The 21,894-nt window shown below is 42.7% G+C and overlaps 1 protein-coding gene and 1 long non-coding RNA gene across 14 annotated transcripts in view; one reads left to right on the top strand and one right to left on the bottom strand.

The window, feature by feature from the left end:
• Positions 1-21,716, bottom strand: part of LOC137312378 (microtubule-associated protein 4-like) — a 365,287-nt gene extending 343,571 nt beyond the window's left edge. For 8 of the 9 annotated variants that reach the window (XM_067978952.1, XM_067978971.1, XM_067978985.1 and 5 more), the window contains exon 1: positions 21,596-21,716. The gene's annotated coding sequence lies outside the window, so the exon portion shown is untranslated. Of the gene's footprint in view, positions 1-21,088; positions 21,234-21,595 lie in introns of those variants that run through there. The other variant, XM_067978957.1, reaches the window with a different exon arrangement.
• LOC137312456 (uncharacterized) overlaps positions 21,513-21,894 on the top strand; it is a 56,083-nt gene continuing 55,701 nt past the window's right edge. For all 5 annotated transcript variants that reach the window (XR_010960746.1, XR_010960745.1, XR_010960747.1 and 2 more), the window contains exon 1: positions 21,513-21,613. This is a non-coding gene — a long non-coding RNA (uncharacterized lncRNA). The remainder of the gene's footprint in view (positions 21,614-21,894) is intronic.

Here is a 21,894-nt window from a genome sequence, read left to right as displayed (position 1 = left end):
ACGGCGATAGTGCCACACAACACGTTGGATGGGGTCCTCAGTGCAAAGACGGGATGACTTCTCCACGAGGTCTGTGCGGTGGTCACTCCTACCAATACTGTCATGGACAGATGCATCTGCGACAGGTAGATTGGTGAGGACGAGGTCAAGTAGGTTTTTCCCTTGTGTTGGTTCGCTCACCACCTGCCGCATGCCCAGTCTGGCAGCTATGTCCTTCAGGACACGGCCAGCAGTGGTGCTACTGAGCCACTCTTTGTGATGGACATTGAAGACCCCCCCACCCAGAGTACACTCTGTGCCCTTGCTACCCTCAGTGCTTCCTCCAAGTGGTGCTCAACATGGAAGAGGACTGATTAATCAGCTGAGGGAGGACGGTTGGTGGTAATCAGCAAGAGGTTTCCTTGCCCATGTTTGACCTGATGCCATGAGATTTCATGGGGTCCAGAGTCAATGTTGAGGACTCCCAGGGCCACTCCCTCCTGACTGTATATCACTGTACTGCCACCTCTGGTCAGTCTGTCCTGCTGGTGGCACAGGACATACCCAGCGATGGTGATGGAAGAGTCTGGGACGTTGGCTGAAAGGTATGATTCTGTGAGTATGGCTATGTCAAGCTGTTGCTTGCCTAGTCTGTGGGACAGCTCTCCCAATTTTGGCACAAGTCCCCAGATGTTAGTGAGGAGGACTTTGCAGGGTTGACTGGGCTTGGTTTGCCTTTGTCGTGTCCGGTGCCTGGTGGTCCATCCGGTTTTATTCTTAATATGACTTAATTTGACACAAACTCAAAAGATTTGCAAACAAAAATCAAGGCTCAAAATTAGCATTAACGTCACTCCTCCAACAGTTAAAGATTCAGCTCTATAAAAGTAACATGCGTCAGAACCAGTTTGTAAAATGCCAGCATGATGAACTTCTTGCCTGTGCTAGCACATAGCAGGGAGCATAGGTCAGTGTCAGAATGTGCTCACTTCAGAGCAGACTCAACCCCCGCAGCCCATTTGTAAGTTTACTGGAACTCATCCAGCATCTGCTTCCAAGCTCTGGGTAATGCTTCCTGGTGTAACCCACATTTAGGTCATCATGTTACTGAGCCTTTGAGATTAAGCATACTGAGCACAATTCACAAAGCCATCACACGCAAGAAAAAACTTGGGGGCAACAAACTGTCTCTACCTGCTGCTAACACTCAAATTTACTCCACTCTCCTCCTGAAGGCATCAGCTCATGCTCAAGTACATTTACCCAGGAACTAGGCACACACTGGTACTGCAGCTATTGTTCCTGTGAGGCGAGTTAGGGCCAGCAAGCTATCCAACCACAAATGCAACTGTAGCCAAGCTGATCCTATCGTCTACCAACACCCATATGCACATTTCCCAGCAGGATACCAACCAGGAACTCTGACGGATTTTACCCCCTCCATAGCCCAGGGGTGCAGAGTCCACTTGTGTCATCTTCCTCTGGCTGGAAATAAGCTAACTCAATGAAGTCAAGAGATTTAAACCACAGAGCATTTATTTTCCTCTCCTCTTCCCCCAGTTTACGAGGGTACAACAAATACTGACTGAGCCTGAGTGAATGACAGTTCGTGCCTTCTGGTTGGAGATCAGACATGGCCTTGAGTGCACAAGACCCTGAGGCCTCCGTTCAGGCATTATGCAACACCAGTCATTCCTGCAATCCCTGGACAAAATAACTCAGTCTGCAGCCAGTGTTTGTGTAATTACACAACAATCAGTACACTCATCAGTTTCACATCTACTTCAACTGTACTGAGGCAAACTTCACACTAGACACAACCATCATCGCAGCATCTTCAGTAACAAGCCCTCAAGGGGTTAACTAAGTGCAGTGCTGACATACAAGAGGAAAACTGTCTCAATGATTTCAGGCTTCTTGTAGGAGAGTGTGGTATGTAATTACAATAAATCTGACTAAGCATGACACAAACACAAAAGCTAAACCCTGTGGAGAGGCACATTTTAACACTAGTTATTATATCTCACTGGCAGCTATTAAGTTTTCATTGCCAGCTGATTTCATTGCTGCAAAGAAATGAACAGAGGTTACTGACATCCCTCTATTTCCAATTTCTCTTTTCTTCTTCTTGAGAAGTGCCGACTCTTGCTGGGTACAGCTCCATGAACCCTGGCAGCCCTCCGGTATTTCACCCAAGTGGCCAGTATTCAAACATCATCCAAGCAGTAAACAGATCAAGGGTGGAGGGGACGTCAGAGCCAAACTCAATCCAGTGATCACACAAGCACTTTACAGCAGAGGGTCACTGGCGCTAGAGGAGTCTCCCTAGATATGGGAACAATATTCAAGTATTGGATGGACTTGGACTTCGAGAGTTAAGAGTTGTTGGGGGTGGGAGGAAGAGTGTGCAACTGAAAAGAGGAAACAAAGTTTCTAGGAGGCAGCTTTAGCAGTGGGGGAGATGTGAGAGTTCCACTGGAGATCAGTGCAGATAGTGAGGCCAAGAAGAGATCATTTTTTTTTTGGTGGCACTGGTCGAGGGATAGTGGTGGCAGAAACTCTACGCTTCTGGTGGCACTGTTTGAAGAACAGGTAGACAGACCTCTTTTGTCCCAGCACAGCACCTCCAACAACATAATACTTAGTCAGTACTAAACTGGAATGTCAAACTGGATTACATGCTCAAGCACGGAGTGGGGTTTGACACCACAACCTTCTGGCTCAGGAGGAGAAATGGCACCAACCGAGCCATGCTCACATCTGGGCACAGGAGGAGATGGCAGAAAAGTGTAACTCAAACCAAAACTGAGTAGCATGGCATTCCTGCCCTTTACATGCTGCAACAACACAAGAATGATCTTTATGCAATTTTACAGATACACCAAGTAATTATACCCTTTGCATAATGTCAATTGGGATGGGTTTTAAAAGACAACAGGATAATCACTAAGTTCCACATTAAAATGAAGGTCAAGGAAGCTACAATAAAATTTGGGCACCTCAACTTTCAGAAACTACTCAATTGAACTACAGCATTACAAAAAAAACTCTTACCATTTATTATTCCATACACAGTACGTGCCTGTGTTCCCACCCCCCACCCCCCACCTCACCACAATATAGTCGCACAAAAAAAACTGGGAAGGCCGAGAAATGGAAAATCAAAACACCTATATTCTGCAAAAGCATTTGATGCCAAAACCAGTGACTATTTGTGAAGCTGCTGGGGCACAGCCTCCCACTGCATGGCAAAAGGCCACACTACACAGCAAAAGGCCACACTACACAAATGGTAGCTGTCAACATGGCTATGCCAGAGGGGTTTCATACAGCAGTAAAAATGAAGGCCGACAGTCACACAGTCCCCACTTCATGCTTTAGTGCAAGCTGCACAGCTTGAACACTGACATTTGTCCTTTCAGCTAAATATAGAATATCACTCGATGGTAAACTAAAACCAGTATCTCGCCAGCCTGGCTCAGACAAGCCTTCATTACACAGTTTGAGCTGCTCCTGCTGTATTTAGGGTAAAGTTGTTTTTTTTAAAAACATACAACACTTCATCCATTTAGCTGCAAGAAAGGTAATCCAGTGGAACCATTTGAATTAGGCACACAATATCACATACACACACATCAGATTACCTGCAGATTCTTTCTGTACCTACCTCTGGGCAGTCATGTTAAAAGTCAGTAGTTAATACGATCTTCAATGCAGTGAAATTCAGAACCACCACATACTTGGAATGTGACATCCTACACCGGCTGCTACCATAGTCATCACTGCAACCAACTTCAGCGTCACTTTTTTAACCCTACACATGTAGCGCTACTTCCAAGCATACAAGGAAAGATATTTCAAGGTAGCAATCCCCAGTTGCCTGCTCCAATTATCAAACAAAAATAAATTATGAGCTTCCCCGATGGCTTAATGGACAAAGGCACAAAGGTGTGGCACGGACCTGAAGGTCCCAGGTTCAAACCCCCCCCCCCCAATCAGGTTAGCTGATCTCAGCTGCATTTGAGCTGTAAAATTAACCTCAGAGCCCCTTGGTTGGGAGGGGGAGGAGGGAATAAAGAAGGGCGGAGTAGGGAAAAGTTGGAGGTGTACAGGGTGGAGGAAATGGAGGGGAAAACAGTCAATGTTCCCACTGCTCATCATGTTACAGTACCCCATGAAGAGTAGAATAGGAATGGACATGGCTATGATTCCTCCTTTTTCCCATGTCAAATGACCTGCTGGCACAGGGATGGCAACTTGGGCAAACTCCTGGGGATTGCCAGCCCCCGTGGAATCATACCCCAAGGAACAGTCAAGACCTTCCCAGTGGGGAGGGGGAGATTCACTGTGGGAGATTAACTGGAAAAAAATCATGTTGGGAATACTGTTCACATTGCACCCTCTTAAATGCCAGTGTGATTAAGTGTCCTGAACCACTCCTGTACTTTGTTTCTCAATACATGGGGAGCTGTTTTGAGGCCATCTCAGATCTTTACTCCTTACATGTCTCACAAAGCAAGTCTTTTCAATGAATGGCACACTCACTAATGGAGATTATATTACTGTATAGCAGTATAAATTACTCACAGACATGGGTCAGCTCACTGCCATGTGAGCACACTGCCTCCACACCCAAAAGCAAATGGTTTCACACAATTAAAGTTCACCTTCTACAATCATTGCAAAAAGTCCAACTCACCAGATGCCCTGCACAAGAGTTGGAGATTTGGTGCACATCTTTTGTTTTCTTCCCATTGTAGTATAGTTCCACAGGCACCAGTAGCCCTGATATAATGGCCAACTGGCCATCTTCACGGGACTGTTGCCAGGCTATTCAACTTGAGGCATTCGCATCCTATCCTCTCCCGATGTCCACTTTACAACACGCATCAATACTGATCAGGAACCTGGCTGAATTTACTTCCTTCCTCCCCAGCTCAGAATAAATAGGACACACCACCTCAGCGGAGATCAATTAATTCAACACTATTTCACAAAATGACACGTGGTCAGGATTTTACACTAGAATGTTACATACATGGACACCACACCCGTGAACAATTTCTCAACAACTGGTGAGAGCGTACACAGTACTTTTTAGATTTCCCCAGACCATTCTACAGCTGAGAGGGGAAGGAAGTCAATCACGCTCTTAGACCTTCATAAAAGCGGCTTAGACACAAGCTGCTAGTAAGTGAACAAGACCTGAGAGAGACCATTTCCCATTCTGACTTTTGCTCTGACACTCCCTCCCCCACAAATGCAAACTTAATATGTAGAACACAAAAACTATCAGGAACATGCAATGTCCATTTGGCTCAACAAGATATTTTTTTGATTGATCTAACCTTCCCACCATGTCCCTCAATCCATTCTCTCCAGGAACACATATTACTTCCTGAACCCTTCTCTACAGTCAGCTTCAATGACCTTTCCTAATGATTTAATCAACATTATTACTCTTTACCCAAAAACAGATCTACTTGACTCACAGTCTTACTCCTAACTTTGAATCATAGGTATGAACTTTTTACAAAATTCATTCTCGGGATATGGGTGTCGCTAGCAAAGCTGGCATTTATTGTCCATCCTTAGTTGCTCTTAAGGAGGTAGCAATGAGCCGCCTCCTTGAACCGTTGCAGTCCATGTGGTGAAGATACTCCCACAGTGCTGTTAGGTAAGAGTGTTCCAGGATTTTGACCCAGCGACGATGATCTGGCACAGTAGTCTGTGATTTGTGATGCCAGCACCAATTGGTCCACTGACCAGTGAAAAAGCACCAATGGAAACTCAACCGCCCCTCCCCACCCCCCCCCCCCCCACAATAGGGCCCCAGTCAAACAAAGTTGGGATTCTGTTTAACATAAAAAAGGTATGATTTTTCCACTTCCTTCAATTTCGAGAAGATAGGAAAAGTAGGGTCAGAAGGGTGGGGAGATTGCTAGGCATCTCCCAAAAATAAAAGCCAATCTACATGTCTCAGACTCCTGTACACACCCATTAGGCTGTCGAAGTCCATCTTCAAGCAGATTATTCAGAATTTTCAAAAATTTAAACGGGATATTAAACTTCTGATAAAAGCCATTTTCAACTCCACTTACTGCTGTGTCTTATGATGTGGAAATTTTAGCTACTAAGGCCATCAATTTTTATCAGCACAAAAAAAACATTAGAATTTAAGTCACCATCTGCCTGATCTATATCCTGTCCTGTTTTGGATTTGACACAAGATGACAACTCTGATGTCCATGTAAGACTGGTACTGAGAAACGCCTGGAAGGAAGTAATTCACGTACTTAGTCAGAGGACGGTTGTGCAGTGGTTATATTACAGGAATAGTAATCCAGGGAAGGAGTGTTCAAATCCCACCACGGCAGTTTGAGAATTTAAATTCTGTTTAAAAAAAATCTGTAAATAAGAACCTGGTACCAGTAAAAAGTGACCGTGAAGTTGTAAGATTACTATAAAAACCCAACTGGTTCACTAATCGAGTTACATCAAATCTACAGCACAGAAACAGGCCATTCGGCCCGACTGGTCTATGCCGACAGTTATGCTTTACACGAACTTCCTCCTACCCTAGTTCGTCTAACCCTATCAACATATCCTTCTATTCCTTTCTCCCTTGTGTGCTGATCTAGCTTCCCCTTCAATGCATCTGCGCTACTTTCCTCAACTACTCCTTGTGGTAACACATTTCACATTCTTACCACTCTTTGGATAAAAAAGTTTCTCCTGACTTCCCTATTGGATTTATTAGTGACTATCTTATATTTATGACCTCTAGTTTTGGACTCCCCCACAATTGGAAACATTTTCTCTACATCTACCCTATCAAATCCTTTCATTATCTTAAAGACCTCTATCAGGTCACCCCTCAGCCTTCTCTTTTCTGGAGAAAAGAGTCCCAGCCTGTTCAGCCTTTCCTGAAAAGTATATCCTCCCAGTTCGGATATCATCCATGTGAATCTTTTTTTGCACCCTTTCCAATGACTCTATATCCTTTCTATAATATGGAGACCAGAACTGTGCATAATACTCCAAGTGTGGTCTAGCCAAGTTTCTATACAAGTTTAACTTATCTTCTGTTTTTTAATTCTACCCCTCTAGAAATGAACCCGAGTGCTTGGTTTGCCTTTTTTTATGGTCTTATTAATCTGAATCGCTATTTGTATCTGTACCCCTAGATCCCTTTGCTCCTCTACCCCATTTAGTATCTTATTATCCAAGCAGTATGTGGCCTCTTATTCTTCCTGCCAAGATGCACCACCTATACTGAAGTTCATTTGTCAATTACACGCCCATTCTGCAAGTTTATTAATGTCCTCTTGCATTTTGATGCATTCTTCCATTGTATTAACTACACTCCCCAACTTAGGTCATCCGCAAATTTTGAAATTGTACTTCCGATTAGAGTCCAAATCGTTAATGTAAATTTTGAACAATAGTGGTCCTAGCACCGATCTCTGTGGAACACCACTTCCCACCTTTTGCCAGTCTGAGTAGCTACCCTTAACCCCTACTCTGTTTTCTGTTTTGTAGCCAACTTGCTATCCAGTCTGCTACCTCTCCCGACTCTTTATGCTCTGACCTTAGTCTTGAGTCTACAATGCAGTACCTTATCAAGGGCCTTTTGAAAATCCAAATATATTACATCTACTGCATTACCTTTGTAATGCATGTCCTTTAGGGAAGGAAATCAGCCATACTTACCCACTCTGGCCTATATGTGACTCCGGTCCCACACCAACGTGGTCGACTCTTAACTGCCCTCTGACGTTAAGTCAGCCAAGTTGTACAAGAGTAACTAGAGGTATGCAATAAATGTCGGCCTTGCCAACAACGACCACATCCCGAGAATGTATATTAAAAAGACACAAGAAAAGTCAAGGGTAGAATGGACCATTTGGTCCATCTGAACTTCATCCCTCTAATATTCCAACTCTCCTAGTATGACAAGCAAATAAATCCAAATTTACCACATTGGCGGAGAATTAAAACATCAACTCCGAATTTAATTCAACCTCGATTAAGGTTTTTAGTCCAGGTACAACATGTATACTCATGAATGTGAGCATTATACTCAACAGTACTGTTTCACCATTACAATACACACTGCCATTTATTGAACGCATTTTGTAGAGTCTGCATGTGACTCAGCAGAGAGAGCATGCAGTGTCATTAGTCCACCCATTGGGCAGTTACTAAGATTTCAAGTATAATATGTACAATTTTTCATGTCTACTTCATTTGTGAGAAAGATTCATCAGTATAGGCATACTTACAGATTTTGTCCTTCTAAACTTGAGATATGTCTGGAGAGAACATTTTGAGCACTACCACAAGGGTGATGTGGTTGTTACAGATCAGAGTCACCAATGGAGACACTAATTTGCAGTGATGAGGAACACCAGTAAACATTAAACTGAATTGGCTTAAGCATTATTTTTCTACACCGAAATGGTACCTAACCAAGTCTAGTGATAACATTATATCCATTCACTTTTACTCGATTACCAAGTAGCTCTCAACCTAGCAAACGAGGGCTATATATATCCATCTACATCTACAACTACTAGTATTTATATAGCGCCTTAATGTCCCAAGGCACTTCACAGGAGCCTAAATCAGACAAAATTTGACACCGAATCAAATAAGGAGAAATTAGGACAGCTAACCAAATTCTTGGTCAAAGAGGCAGGTTTTTTTTAAAATTCGTTCATGGGATGTGGGCGTCGCTGGCGAGGCCAGCATTTATTGCCCATCCCTAATTGCCCTCGAGAAGGTGGTGGTGAGCCGCCTTCTTGAACCGCTGCAGTCCGTGTGGTGACGGTTCTCCCACAGTGCAGTTAGGAAAGGAGTTCCAGGATTTTGACCCAGCGACAATGAAGGAACGGCGATATATTTCCAAGTCAGGATGGTGTGTGACTTGGAGGGGAACATGCAGGCGGTGTTGTTCCCATATGCCTGCTGCTCTTGTCCTTCTAGGTGGTAGAGGTTTTAAGGAGCATTGTAAAGGAGAGGGCAGTGGAGAGGCACAGGGGTTTAGGGAGGGAATTCCAGAGCTTAGGGCCTGCACAACTAAAGGCATGGCTGCAAACGGTGAGGCGAAGGAAATCGGGGATGTACAAGAGGCCAGAATTGGAGGAATGCAGAGTTCTCGGAGAGTTGTAGAGCTGGAGGAAGTTACAGAGATAGGGAGGGGTGAGACCATGGAGGGATTTCAACACAGGGATTAGAATTATAAATATGAAGCGTTGCTGGACCGGGAAGTAATGTGGGTTGGCAAGCACATGGGTGATGGGCGAATGGGACTTGGTGCGATTTAGGATATGGGCAGCAGAGTTTTGGATATGCTCGAGTTTATGGAGGGTGGAAGATGAGAGGTCGGCCAGGAGAGCATTGGAATAATCGAGTCTGAAGGAAACAAAAGCATGAATGAGGGTTTCAGCAGCAGATGGGCTGAGGTTAGGGCGGAGATGAGCGATTTTACGAAGGTGGAAGTAGATAGTCTTGGTAATGGAGAGGATATGGGGTTGGCATATATACATAAAAAGATTCCACAATTAGATTCAGCCAAAGGCACCACCCCTCATACCAACTAGTGGCTCCCATTTGGAACGGACAGAATCCAGTTCAGATGCAACCCCCGCAAATCAGCCAGCCAGTCTTCTAATATTCACTGTGTAAGCTTAGACATGAAGATGGGATAAATTAATTGGTCAAGCTCCAGTAGTTGTACAGACAGGATGGGAGGTTATATAATAGCCTTTCACCTCTCGAACCTAGGTTCTAACCCAGCCAAGACTGATGGGATGAGTGTTTCCTCTTTCTATTGGCTGCGAAGATCCTATGTGAAAGAGGTTTGGACAGTCTCATTCAGGCCCACAGCATATTACTGCCAAATAATGAGCACTCACACTCAGAGGCATCGTAGTATGGCTGATACAACAAATGAGAAAACATTACAATAGTGCAGTTCAATTGAAGCACACTGTTGGGAGTGTGCAATAGTGACTACTAGCATGCAACATCCCTAACATGTCTCATCTTGATCAGCACAAAATTCACACTAAATAGTAGCTGGCACCTCCTATTACTGCAGCCATATTTCAATCATGGAAACCAGCCACCAAGCAGGAACGAAAAGCATGTTCCCATCATGCACTAGGTCTCGCCTGATAATAAATCACAAAATGAAGAATTCACCCCACAGTTAAAGCAAAGAAAATAACAGCATCCAAAACTAACAAATGCAGTTTTGTCACTAACCTTGAATATATTAGTATCCAAAACAACATTTACACATTTAGTGCAATATGCTTCTTGTGATGCTCCAACTCATCACCTCCGATTGCTCCTAAAACTACCAATGTCAGACCTGTAATTACCACCACTGCCAAGCAAAGACATAGCACTGTCAACCAGTACAAGCACCAGTACATTGAACTCCTTTGTTCATCTTCAAGTACAAAAGACCAATCCACCAAATTAAATGCATTTAGCGTGAACCTCTTCATTGAGCACCTCAAACTGTTCCCACCAACAGATCTGTACCCTCCAGTACTTTAACCTAGTGTTAAAACAGTTCAATGTGTACTCAAGATACAAACATGTTGGGAAGGAAATTTTATAAGTGCACTGCAAGGTCTTTTCAGAACATAAGTTGATATCGCGCAAGCATTTTGCATGCCCACCATTACACTTCATTAATTGGGAGAAAACACATCTGGAACGCAGCTATGTGAAAATTCACACTTCCACTACGCTTTACTAGCATTTTGGTGACCAAGTCCCCAGTCTACTTTACTAACTTGCTGCCTCTATTTTCCTCAACTTACAACTCACCTAAAATGCTGCAACCTGTGTTCTACCCCAACAAAGTGCTACACTTCCATCACCCTCTCCAAGTTCCAGTGGCATACTGTATCCCAGAGAGCTGACTTCAAAATTCTCACACTTGCACCCCAGGAGGAATCAACAACTTCAGCACCAGAGGAGATAAAACTAAAAATAAAGTATATATGGATATATAATTTACTTCCCCAAAAATCTACCAAAAAAATACCATACTGCTACCTGTCCCAACTCTACATGCTCTGACCTTAGTCTTGAGTCTACAATGCAGTACCTTATCAAAGGCCTTTTGAAAATCCAAATATATTACATCCAAATTATCACACACACCTTAGGGTCCTATAGCACTTACGTCTGCTTTGTTCAATATAACATTATATCAAGAACTCTTAGCCAACAGTCAGAGCAAATTAGTTTGTCAATAACTTGATTGCAGGGTTCTGCTAATGTTAGAAAAGTCAAGCTTTCCTCCAGTTGTTTAGAACAACAGCCATTCAGCTCCATTAAGTTAATTATTGCAATATCTGGCAGATGGCTATTAAGAAAACAAAGGTTTAAAAATTAGACAAACACACCACCAATGGAGCAAATAGTCACCCACAAACCTTGGATCCGACACTTCACTTCTAGTCAAAGGATTACTCAGGAAATATCCTATCACTCATCATCCTTTGCTTGGGTTAGTTTGCACCAGGCCATTACGATGAAGCATCACATGGGAAAATACTTCAAGGCAGATTTACCGGTTATTGTGTACGGCTATATTGGATCACCTGAGCACAATGCACAGAAAAAAAAAATCTAGGTCAGGCAGTAGTGGAATTCAATCCTACCCAATTTTCCCTCTGTGCACCATGCACTCAGGTGTATTGGATCATCTGGGCAACAAGAAAATCTGTCCCTTCATCCCAAGGCCTCCACAGTTCCACTTGAATTATGACTCGATTAGGGTTGCTATTATTTGTCCAGTCCAAATTAGACAGGGCAGGACTCAAGACTTGGTGCAGGATTTCAGTATGAAGTGGAGTACATTTTTAAATATTGGGTGTAGCACGCACTTCCTATAAGTGTCACACTTACTTCCTACATTACTTTCCCCTTGCACTTTGCGATTAAGATCCATGGTAAAAATGCGCAATTACACTTTGTAACCTTTTTATTAGTTACACATTCCTGCATGTTAGCAGAACACATTGTCTCAGATGGCATAATGCTTCTGTTTTTTTTTTAAAATCCCATCCTCTGAAATACCAGAAGTTGTGAGAGCCAACAGTGCTTTTATTTTTTTAAAAAATACGTGCACAAATTCAAATGGCTTTGTGAAAACAGAGTGTGTTTTTTTTTTAAATATAGCGATCAACTATCAACATTTTGCTGCACTGCTTTCAGTCATCAAAAATAAGCAACTTTGCAATTCCTGACCAAAGTTGACTTTCACTTACAATTTGATTAGAATCATAGAAAAGTTGCAGCACGGAAGGAGGCCATTCAGCCCATCGAGTCCGTGCCAGCTCTCTGCAAGAGCAATCCAGCTAGTCCTACTCACCCACCCTATCCCCATACCCTTGCAAATTTTTTTCCATTCAAGTACTTATCCAGTTCCCTTTTGAAAGCCCAGATTGAATCTGCCTTAACCACCGCCACCCACCCCGGCTTTGCATTCCAGATCCTAACCACTTGCTGTGTAAAAAAGTTGTTCCTCATGTCACCTTAAATCTATGTCCTCTGGTTCTTGACCCTTCCGCCAATGGGAACAGTTTCTCAATCTATTCTGTCTAGACCCTTCATGATTTTAAATACCTCTATCAAATCTCCTCTGTTCTAAGAACAACCACCCCAGCTTCTCCAGTCTATCCACATAACTGAAGTCCCTCATCCCTGGAATCATTCTAATAAATCTTTTCTGCACCCTCTCAAAGGCCTTCACATCTTTCCTAAAGTGCAGTGCCCAGAACTGGACACAATACTCCAGTTGTGGTCGAACCAGTGTTTTATAAAGGTTCATCATGACTTCCTTGCTTTTGTACTCTATGTCTCTATTTATAAAACCCAGAATTCCGTATGCTTTCTCAACCTGCCCTGCCACCTTCCACGATTTGTGCACATGTACCCCCAAATCTCTCTGTTCCTGTCCACCCATTTCACCAACCTGTCTATATCCTCTTGAAGTCTATCACTATCATCCTCACTGTTCACTACACTGCCAAGTTTTGTGTCATCTGCAAATTTGGAAATTGTGCCCTGTAACTAACACACACACACACACACACACACACACACACCTGGGGAACACCACTGTACACCTCCCTCCAGTCCGAAAAATAACCGTTCACCACTACTCTCTGCTTCCTGTTAATTAGCCAATTTTGCATCCATGCTGCTACTGCCCCCTTTATTCCATGGGCTTCAATCTTGATGACAAGCCTATTATGCGGCACTTTACCAAACACTTTTTGAAAGACCATATACACATCAACTGCATTACCCTCATCGACCTTCTCTGTTACCTCATCAAAAAACTATCAAGTTTGTTAAACACAATTTGCCTTTAACAAATCCGTGTTGGCTTTCCCTAATCAATCCACAATTGTCCAAATGACTGCTAATTCTGCCCTGGATTATCGTTTCTAAAAGTTTCCCCACCACCGAGGTTAAACTGACTGGCCTGTAGTTGCTGGGTTTATCCTTGCATCCTTTTTTGAACAAGGATGTAGCATTTGAAATTCTCCAGTCCTCTGGCACCACCCCCGTATCTAAGGATGTTTGGAAGATTATGGCCAGTACCTCTGCAATTTCCACCCTTACTTCCCTCAGCAACCTAGGATGCATTCCATCCAGACCAGGTGACTTATCTACTTTCCAAGGCAAGTGCACAAGCCTCAGCACAGCAAAATATCTGGGAAGCAGGGATTTGCAACTGGCACCCACTACAGCACATGGATGCATCAGTCAGTTGTACTGTGCCGGGACACGCAGCTTTACCCCAATTCCCCATTTAACAGTTTTCTATTTAGGGCATGTAATGATGGGTGAGTCATCAAGCATGAGGCACCAGAGAGGAATTCAGTGGACAGTATGTGTCATGATTGGACGAAATCCACAGAGATTTCATACAAGCAATATAATAGACAGTTTGAGTAGCACTGCAAGGCCTGGAAGCAGGTGCTCACCACCCTTAGGCAGGAAATGATGCTCAGTGTACGTTGCCATTTTAACTTGTCCATTGCAGGGCTGAACATAAACTCAAGCTAAGTAGGGCCAAAAACAGGATATGTTCACAAACTCATTTCTGGTAAGGCACCAGAACAAAATGACGATGAAAGACACTGAATTGTCGTAAAAACCTATCTGGTTCACTAATGTTTTTCAAGGAAGGGAACTTGCTATCTCTACCCGGTCTGGCCGACACGTGACTCCAGTTCCACACTATACAGTTGACTCAATGCCCTCAGGGAAACTAAGAATGGGCAATAAATGCTAGCTTGCCACTTCACAAGAATAGACTACATTACAACTTTCTAATATGTCACTGCAGCTCAGGTGATTACAGTGTCCCTTCTGAATCGGAAGGTTGTCTGTTTAAAAGGCACTCCAGGACTAATACTTAAGACTGCCTGTTCAACCAGTTATTAAAAATTCCATGGCATGATTCAATGAGTTCTCCCAGTGCCGTGTCCAACATTCCTCCTTCAAATACCACCAAAATAGATGAACTGATCATTCATCCCATGGCTGTTTATGGGACCTCCTGTGCACACATAACACTGTCTACACAAGATACTGTACTCCAAAGTAATTCATTGTAAATGTTGTACTAGTACATTTCTGAGATAGGATAAAACATTATATAAATTCAGTTAGTAAAATTCAAAACTTCTATACAGCCACTGAAAGCATATCAAATTTGGTTGGCATTTGTTGTCAAATTCTTTCTGATTTCACAACCAAAAGCTCAGGAAAGTACTTTTGCACTTTGGCAGGCTCGGTCAGATAAAGTGGCCTTGACAATGGTTACAATAATGACTATTCTGTATGAATTAATATGTATAAATAATAATCCTAAAGAGATTAAATTAAATGGGGAACAAAATTGCAAATCCAAAATAATTGGGGGGAAAACCCAGAAAATTCTTCAAATACATAGCAGGTCCATCAGCATCTGAAAGATAAAAAAAGTCAGGTTAACATTTCAGGTGGAGCCCCTTCCTGAGATTCTGACAAAGGATCCCATCTAAAGAGTTAACTAGTCTTTTCTCAGATGATGGCAAATCTGCTATACATTTCTAGCTCCCTGGTTTAGTGGCTTAGTGAGATTTTTTTTTAAATGGAAATACAGCATTGCTACATCAATTCTGCAGATTCAGCAAGTTTCTGCTCCTTATATATATTTAACAAATTAAATACAAAACCAGTCAGATCTCTCTGGTTTGGGGATTATACCTTCCCGTTATTGCACAAACAGTAAGCTTTTGCAGAATTCAATTTCCTGTCAGGCAACCAGGAGGTCCACACAGTATTTTGGCAAAAATACAACAGCCTCTCTTTATAAGGCTCCTTTCAGAATACAAAAGGAAAACAGGGCGACGTAGTCACTTCAATTAGAGCGATTTAATAAAGCAAAATAAAACTTTGCAATGGGAATTGTGGTGTATTCAGAATCATGCATAAAAAGGATTTTTATCATAAAATGGCTCCTCCTCCCTCTTCCTCTTCCCCCCCCCCCCCCCCACCCCACTTCTCCTCCTTCCCCCCCTCCCATTTCCCTCCCCTATGGTTGAAAGAGTAAAGGAGGAGACAAGGTAAACCAGAAAGCAGTTAGGCAACACTGTGCTGGAGGTTTTAAAGCCCAAAGATGATAGGAGGGAAGAAAGTTTGAATTAGAGCAGGAGATGGTGCCACGAGTTAATTTGAACATAGCTGCAACATAGGGAAGAGGAAAAGATGTAGGACAGCAACTTTGCAGTTAGGAGACAAAAGGTCAGGAGTAGCACTGATCATAGTAGTACTGATAAATGTAGAGTGGGATAATCAAGAGTGGAGTGCGTTGGATGATAAGTGGAGCTCAATAATGATATAAAAGGAACAGAGTGGGAGGAGAGGCTCTTGGGAAACCACTGAATTAATGGAAAAAAGATGAGACAGCAAAGCACAGCAATTTCAGAGGAAACTGGATAGCCTTGAACATAGCACAGATGGGAGGCTATATAATGGTAACTTGTTTAGAATAGCACAGCGTCAAAGGATATCAAAGGATCTGGAAATGTCCAAATCATTGACAGATGACTCAGTGTTTGAGGAGGTGTGTAACAGGTAACAATATCACCAGAGAACAGTTGGACAGAAAGCCATAGTGCAAATTTTCTTCTATGATGGATAATTCTACCACCTCTACCACCTAGAAGGACAAGAGCAACAGGCACATGGGAACAACACCACATGCACGTCCCCCTCCAAGTCATACACCATCCCAACTTGGAAATATATCGCCATTCCTTCATCGTCGCTGGGTCAAAATCCTGGAACTCCCTTCCTAACAGCACTGTGGAAGAACCTTCACCACACGGACTGCAGCGGCTCACCACCACCTTCTCGAGGGCAATTAGGGATGGGCAATAAATGCTGGCCTTGCCAGCGACGCCCACATCCCATGAACGAATAGAAAAAAATTCGACAGCTAACAGAGCTCCCATAATTTTAGAAAATACTAACTTATGAGCAAGAGGACGAGGTGTACTGACCAATGTAGAGTACTGCATGTTGGGTTAAAAAAAATGAAAGGGGGAGAAACTGAGCAAGACTGATATAATAAATAAAGTAAACAAATAGCAAATAGGGGGATCTGAATGCACAGTAGATTCGCCATTTTCAGTGTCACAGCCATGTGGCGAAGCAATGGAGGAAAAAACAAATAAAATGTTAGGACATATAGCCAGAATAGTGGAGTACTAGTGTACAAAGTCTGTTCACATTAGCATTACCTCTGACATTGAACCTGCCTTCACCTGATTGCCACACAGGGTACTGTGTACAGTTTTCATAACTATACTCCAAAATGGATTATAGGTACAGAGAAGAGCAATAAGAGATATCCCAAGTGTAAAGAGGATTCGCTACAAGGATAGATTAGAGAAGATTAGATAAACTTAAGTGCTACAGTCTAGAAAGTAGGTTGGGGAGGGGGAGGGAAGAACCTCATCAATATATTATGAAGTATTGAATGGTATAGGTAACATGAACTCAGAATATTATTTCAAAGTAAGTCAGGCCATCAGGGCCAGAAGGCACAGATTTAAACCAATAAATAGTAATTTAAAATGCAGGGTAGTAAAAAAAATTGTTCAGTTGAAGGATGATAAAAGTTTGGAATAATTTACCATGCAGGGTAGCAGAGACAATAAGTATACAAAGTGTAGTTGGATGCCAGGCTAAGTAAACAACAGTAAGACCACAAACAAGATGAGTGACCAGTTAGTTTGAAGGAACATCTTATTTGAAGGAAGCAGACGATGTAGCACTTCCTCAGTATCGTGGCCAAGTATTGATATAGATTGTATGCTCAAAGTCTGGAGTGAGGATTCAACCTGCTGGCTCATGAGAAAGAATGCTACCAACTGAATGAGTTTGCACCTTCAGAAAGGATGAAAACTGGCAGGGGGAGGGAGGGGCAGAGAAGAGGAGAGAAAGAGAATACTCCCTATGTTCGTTCTTTTGGAACTTGTTCTCCTAAGTGCATAACTGTACAAAACAAATTTATTTTTGAAAATATATTTTTCTAATCCACAGCTTACCTTCACCATCACAGGGTGTTATCTATCTACTAACATTTCATTAATGTTAACACATGTGAAGTACTTTGATCCACAAGCACCACTGAGGAGGTAATCTGTCAGCAACTCAGGTAAAAAAAAAGTTGAAAAGCAGCATCTCATTCTGTGCTCTGCACCCAAGGTATCACAATTGTGCGGGACAGACTGCATGGACCAGAGGGTCTTTTCCTGTCCACCATTGTTCCTATGTTTGTATCGCAAAGCCATAAAGGCATGAAGGCATTCAACATGTTACTGACTGGAAAACAGACTTCGTAACCAGATCAGAAGCTCTATTCTCAATGTTTGTTTTCTTTTCCCCCATTCAATTAAGGCTGATAACTCAGTGCGATAGCTAGTATGGCACTGACCCATACAGAAGTAGCCAGGTTCAATTTCTGGCCTGTCTGGAGTTAACTTATCTCTGCTGGAAAGATACAAGGAGCATTGTAATTGGCCTCAGCATACCTTGCTAGGAAACTGAAGACAGAAAGAGGGAGGGACTTTTTTTAAAAAAAGCTTCTGCTCTTGATTGCTATCAGTGACTTCTGCTGAAAAGTGCACCTGTGGACTGCAAGGAAGGACAGGTGGAGACTCAGATGTGACTCTTACTGTTTAGGCTCATGAACAGCAACCACTTGGGTAGAAAAGACATACTTGCTCTCGAGGCAGTACAAAGAAGGTTCACTCTGTTAATCCCGGGGATGAGGGGGTGGACATATGAGGAGTAGTTGAGTAGATTGGGACTCTACTCATTGGAGTTCAGAAGAATGAGAGGCGATCTTATTGAAACATATAAGATTGTGAAGGGGCTTGATCGGGTGGATGCGGTAAGGATGTTCCCAAGGATGGGTGAAACTAGAACTAGGGGGCATAATCTTAGAATAAGGGGCAGCTCTTTCAAAACTGAGATGAGGAGAAACTTCTTCACTCAGAGGGTAGTAGGTCTATGGAATTTGCTGCCCCAGGAGGCTGTGGAAGCTCCATCATTAAATAAATTTAAAACAGAAATAGACAGTTTCCAAGAAGTAAAGGGAATTAGGGGTTAAGGGGAGCGGGCAGGAAATTGGACATGAATTTAGATTTGAGGTTAGGATCATATCAGCCATGATCTTATTGAATGGCAGAGCAGGCTCGAGGGGCCGATTGGCCTACTCCTGCTCCTATTTCTTATGTTCTTATTTAGTCCAAGGGAGACACCAGTGCTTGTAGAACCATACCACTACCTGCAGAAGTAGAGGGAGGGGGTAAATTGGAGCTAAATTATGCATGCCTGTCTCTCCAATGAAATCAATAAGAAAAACAATGCATAGGAGGAAACTTCTTTACCCAGACACTGGTTAGAATGAGGAACTTGTTACCACAAGGAATAGTTAAGATGAATAGCATAGATGCATTTAAATGGAAGCCAAATAAGTACATGAGGGAAAAAGGAATAGAAGGATATGCTGATAGAGTTAGATGAAGTAGAGCGGGAGGAGGCTCATGTAGAGCATAGATCGGTTGGGCCGAGTGGCCTGTTAATGCGTTGTAAATTCTATGCAATTCTATGTAAAGGAGAAATGTAGCGGAGAAGCGATTGTCAGAACTTCACTTTACTGAGACGGTGAAGAGGAGTCCAGCTCTAAATAAGGGCTGGAGCGGATCAGCAAGTCAGTGCCTTTACAAGTGATCCTATCCATAACTCCATATAATTAGTACATACAAAACAAACTAGTTATTTTACAGAATTTTTTCAAACTTCTGGGATGGTTGTCTCTGACACATTTCACATCTTGATATGTATTTAGGATGCCTGGATTAATATTAAATTAGACAGATGCCATTAATTAAATAGGATAATCCAAATAGCAAAACCTTTACAAAAGACAGCCACCCTGGGATATGAAATATTACAGTGGCACCATCAAAGGGTTAAGATTCTCAATTCCAACATATTTCCGCCTTTATGCTGTTCACACCAGCCCCCTGCACACAGACAGCTGACCACAAAGCAGAACGCAACATTCGGGATAATCAAAGATTATGAACATTTTTGGGGAAAGCAAATAACCTCCAAAGCAATGCAACTGAAGAGTGCCACTTTAAATATGCTTCGACAGAGCATAAGGTACACTCTGCAGTTACAATCAGCAGCACCCCCCCTCCCCCACCTTCCCCATTACAAGTGCCACCACCACAGGTCCTGGCTCACCACACATCATGTATAGATTGTGAACAATCACCTTAACCCCCACACACTATTTCTTATTCTTTCAACTCCTGCTTCCTCCTTCCCTACTCCATACTATTCACCTTCCCAGACTGAAATAGGCTGAGCTCTGCCAAAAGGCACTTTGGAACAGACCACTAGGAATAACACAAGCAATGCAGATGACTGTCCCTTTGATTCCTTCTCCCCCACCACACACTTGGGAAACAGTCAGCCTCCATTCAGTTAAAATCAAAAAATTTATCCAAAATTGAGGAGCCGCAGTGGATAAATTATGGCTCCAATGGCAATACTGCTGCAACATAGCTAGCCTGAACTGCTTCCTCAGTGGAGATTGTATGGAAGGACACCAGTTACATAAATTCACACTTGTGGTTTTCCTAATTGTCAACTTTCAAGTCTCAACTGGTCCATTAGGATGATGCCAAGCGAGATGAGATGATTCCTTCATGAGGGAAAACAAAGTGGATGAATCACAAGGAGAAAATTAACTCTAGTCCAGTCGCCCCTCATGCCCCAGCTCCCAACAGCTGGATGCAGAGCGAGTCTGGGAGATTAGTCCACTCATCCTGCAAACGAGCATAAGACAGATTTCAAAACAGTCAAGGAAATATAGAATTTAGGTATTCTTATTAACTGATTACAGTTCACTGTGTAAAGTTAAAACTGGATAAGGGACAAAAAGTTAATCTATGTACGTACAAGTGCAACATACACAAACAGGATGAAACAATGGTTTGTTTAACCTTTGCTTATTCATCATCTCCCAACAGCAATAGGGAGCTTGTCTTAAACTATTGTCACCCCCATTCAAAAAAGGAAATTTCTTTTAATGGATTACTTTCCCCCTAACATTGAACTTAGGACATCTAATCAAATGCACTGATTCATCTATGCTGGATGGCTTAACCCCCTGCTTCTTGTGTTACCACACCCATTCTATTAGAACTGCATTCCCACACCCCCAAAGACAACACAGTACACAACGGAAATAAAAATATTAGTATACACATATCAATTACAAAATACTTTATACTTTTAAAAAAAAACTACATCTGCATTGCACCAAACACTATCAACATACGAGTGGATTTAAATCCAAATGTTAAAAAAAAAACTTAATTACACATTTTGACAGGTTCACTCAATCACAACAAAACACACCCTTATAATGCAATGCCCCAAGCAATACATTAAAAAAGATAAAAAGGAAATTTTAACTATTTTCTTTTACCTGAATTTGGTATAAGTTTCTGAATTTTTGTGTTAAAGTCGGTCAAGAGTTAGGATCTTTATATTGGGCTACAGCGATCAGTTCTTAAACAGACAGGGGTAAAACCAAAGAAGACAAGTCAGTGCTGCAAAGTTAGTCAGCCTGATGGAAGGGGGAGGGGCAGCCACAACCAAACCTGATAAACCGTCGCTGCGTGCGTACGCCACGTTCTCCCGCCTCCTCCGCTATCGACTGACAAGCGAGGCAGCCAATCGGCGCCAGGAATGGCTCATCGGCGCCAGCTTCCCATCCAATCGACGTCAAGAAGTCGCGCCAATAGATTCAGGGCAGGACTTCCGGTAACAAGTTGCGTTGACACGAAAGGCGCCGCCCTGAATAACTGATGAGGGAATTTCTTTTTTTCCCCCCCTTTACCCGCCCTAACCCAACCCCACCCCCTCCCTTTTCCTCAGTGGCGGAATTTAAATATATTTTTAACGTCGTTTTATCTTATGAAATTCGACTTACGTTTTGCTGACTGCTACGGTAGGTTTTTTCCCCCCCTAACTTTACTTTAATTTTTCTCCTCCCTCTCGTCTGGTTAATGGTTTTCAGGCTTGAAATCAATCTGTGCGACCGCTAAAGATCCTCGCCTCAACCTAATGTGATGACGCAGGATTTGATTGACACGACCTCTGACCAATTGCTTGGTGCGTCAGGGTTTCGTGATGCCGTATTGTGATGTTGCGCGGCCAATTGCGTCGGGAGGTTTGTCGCTGAGCGCCCAGAGAGGGGTGGGACTTCACGGTACAGGAGCAAGTTAGGTT

Source organism: Heptranchias perlo, chromosome 3, assembly GCF_035084215.1.
Source record: "Heptranchias perlo isolate sHepPer1 chromosome 3, sHepPer1.hap1, whole genome shotgun sequence".
Lineage (NCBI taxonomy): Eukaryota > Metazoa > Chordata > Chondrichthyes > Hexanchiformes > Hexanchidae > Heptranchias > Heptranchias perlo.
This window is presented reverse-complemented; position numbering and strand designations above follow the sequence as displayed.